This window comes from Raphanus sativus, unplaced genomic scaffold, assembly GCF_000801105.2.
Source record: "Raphanus sativus cultivar WK10039 unplaced genomic scaffold, ASM80110v3 Scaffold1576, whole genome shotgun sequence".
NCBI classification, from domain to species: Eukaryota; Viridiplantae; Streptophyta; class Magnoliopsida; order Brassicales; family Brassicaceae; genus Raphanus; species Raphanus sativus.
Genome location: NW_026616885.1, coordinates 14,539 through 17,619, shown reverse-complemented (window position 1 = coordinate 17,619; position 3,081 = coordinate 14,539).

Sequence of the window (3,081 nt, the reverse complement as noted above, 5' to 3'; positions counted from 1 at the left end):
CAAAGCTTTTCTGATCTCACTGTTTTTGGCCAAAGGATTAGTTCCCTTCTTTGAGTCAGATGAGTTCTCCTTGGTTTCTTGTCGCCTGAGCCTTAGTTGTAGCTGATCTTCATGTACTTCTTGAGGTGACAAAGGTGCAAGCACAATCTTTTTATCTCTGTGAGTGAAGGAGTGGCGATTTGTAAACCCATCATGGATAGCTTTCTTATCATACTGCCAAGGCCTGCCTAAGAGAATATGACTTGAATCCATGGGTAGTACATCACATACTATCTCATCTTGATACCTCCCAATGGTTATAGGAACCATAACTTGCTCAGTGACCTTCAGCTCGCCTCCCTCATTAAGCCATTGTAGTGGGTAAGGTCTAGGATGCTTCCCTGTTTTTAGCCCAAGTTTTGCTACAAGAGATTCACTAGCCACGTTAGTACAACTTCCACCATCTATAATCAAGCTGCAAACTTTATCATAAACAGTACAACGAGTGTGAAAGAGATTCTCCCTTTGATCAATGTCTTCTGGTTTGGATTGGACCTGAAGAGACCTTCTTGTAACCAGGAGCTGTCCTCGGACTGGATAATCTATCAACTCTTCCTCGGAAGCATCAGCATTCTCTTCCTCAGATATAATATCTCCATTATCCAAGAGAATCATCACCTTCTTGTTTGTGCATTCATTAGCATAGTGACCGATGCCATGGCACTTGAAACACTTCACATCTCTTGATCTAGTTGCTGGTGCTTTTCCCTTATCATCACGCTGATAGGCTTTGTTTTCTTCCTTGGGTTTAGCTAGGCTTTTCTCATCCTTGGTTGTCCTGTAGTTGTTGCCGTATGAACCCTTGGAGCTGTTCTTTCTCTTCTGTTGTTGCTCAATGAGGATAGCTTTGTGAAGAAGCTCATAGATGTCATCATAATCCTGCAGCTCCAATCGATCTTGTATTTCTCTGTTGAGACCAGCTTGGAACCGAGCCATAGTTGCATTAGAATCCTCAACCACAGATGCTTTTATCATGAGAGTCTCCATCTCCTGATAGTAATCCTCCACGCTCTTAGTTCCTTGAGTGAGCCTCCTTAGCTTCAGATGAACATCCTTGTGGTAATGACTTGGAACAAATCGTTTCCTCATGAGAGTCTTGAGTTCAAACCAACCTGATACTGCTGCTTCCCCGGTTCTTCTTCTTGTTGAAGTAATCTGATCCCACCAGTGAAGAGCATAACCATTGAATTCAGTTGCTGCAAGTCGAACCTTCTTGAGCTCTGAGTAGTTGTGACAATCAAAGATCAACTCTATCTTTTTTTCCCAATCAAGGTAATCGTCTGGATTGCTGGTACCACTGAAGATTGGTACTCTGAGTTTGATGTTACCAAGACTGTCATCTGGCCTGTGTCTCTCTGCCTGGTTGGTTCTGGTCTGAGATGGTGCTCTGACTGATCTTACTTCATCTGAACTCCTTCCAGAAGAGGTGATATCATCATCAGTTAAGCCAGTAGCAACTCTCTTGCCTCTCCTTTTCTCTCTAGCAGCTTTCCTAGCCTGAGAAGCACTACCTAAAACATTGTTAGTAGCAAAGGAATTTCTTTCAAATTCAAGTTTCTTATCTATTGCTTTCATCAGAGTTGACATCATAGCATCCATCTGGACTTTGTTGAATAGGTTTGGATGATCTTCCCGCTCATGCTCTTCATCCGACATGATTCCTATTAAGAAACTCAACAAGAAAGGTTAGAACACAAATAGATAGCCGAAGCCTCACTTAGTGTTTCTCTCAAGTGTTTCCCTCAAGTGTTTCAGTTTGTGAATCCAGGAGTTCAATAGCAAACAGAGTTCAAGCCTTTTGAAGTCAATTCCCTACCCCCAAGAGAAGAAAAGATAGACAGTATTAAGAGATTTAGTTCGCAAGAGGCTTTACCACCAGAGACTGGATTTCTCTTCAGTCTGGCTGGATTTCTCTTCAGCCTTAGATGCCTTGATCTTTCTTTTTTTTTTTTTTATACTGGTCGGCCCCCTCGCACTTTTAGATAGGTAGAAAAGAGATGGATAGATTCACAGAAACAGAATGATCAAAGAGGTTCCCAAAGAGAAGAAGAAAATCGAGTACAAACCCTGAATCAAAAGCCCTCAATCTGCTCTGATACCACTTAATGAAACCCTTGTTGGTTTTGAATCCCTTTTTGATGGATCTGAGGGTGATTTGGGTTGTGGTTTTGCGGAATGGATCAAGGATGGTATTGTCTCCTTGATAGATGAATGATTACTTGGATAGATTGATAGATGGAGATGGTTTGCGGATGAAGGTAGAGATGGTTGGTGGTTCTTCAGTGTGAGATCGATGGAAGAGATCAAACACTTGTGTAGATGCGCCAGAGATCGTGAGTATCACGCCCACAAACAATGATCTAAGGCAATAAGCCGTGCAGAGAATCAACTCCTAGGCAAACAGTGTTCAGAAACTGAACAAAGGATTCACAAAAACAAAGGAAAGATTTTTATTGAAAAAGTGAATGAATCATACTTTGGATTCTCACGGTTTATGTAGAACAATGACAAAGAAAGAATGTGGAAACTTGCAACAAGACTTGTGTGAAACTAAGAAGAAAACACTTAGAACTAGGCAATCTCGAAGACTGAGTAATTGAAGAATTCCTTGACTTGATTCTCCATCGAAGTTGGTTCTGGTTTAGAGTAAACCAACATCGAAATTGCATTCTTCAATCTCCTGGTTTGTGATCTTGTAACCGGGCCTAACTTGGTTATGAGATCATGGTTGTCGTGGCCTTTACTTGTCTCCTCTTCAGCAACATCTAGCTCACTTGTCTCCTCTTCAGTATCACTCAGCTGAACCAGCTCCTCATGCTCCGCATTGGCTCCTTGTTTAGCTAGGTTTGCATCAGTGTTCCAGGTCCACATGTGTGTCTTTCGCCACTGCTAAGGTCACTGAATAAGACAACTAAGGCACGAGGTGGTTAGTGATCAACACAGAATAAGGTCCTACTTCCCACAAAACTTTGACTGACTCAATCCTAAAAACTGACTCAAACTGACTCAAGAGAAAAACAAAAGAAAGAAACGAGTTAGTAA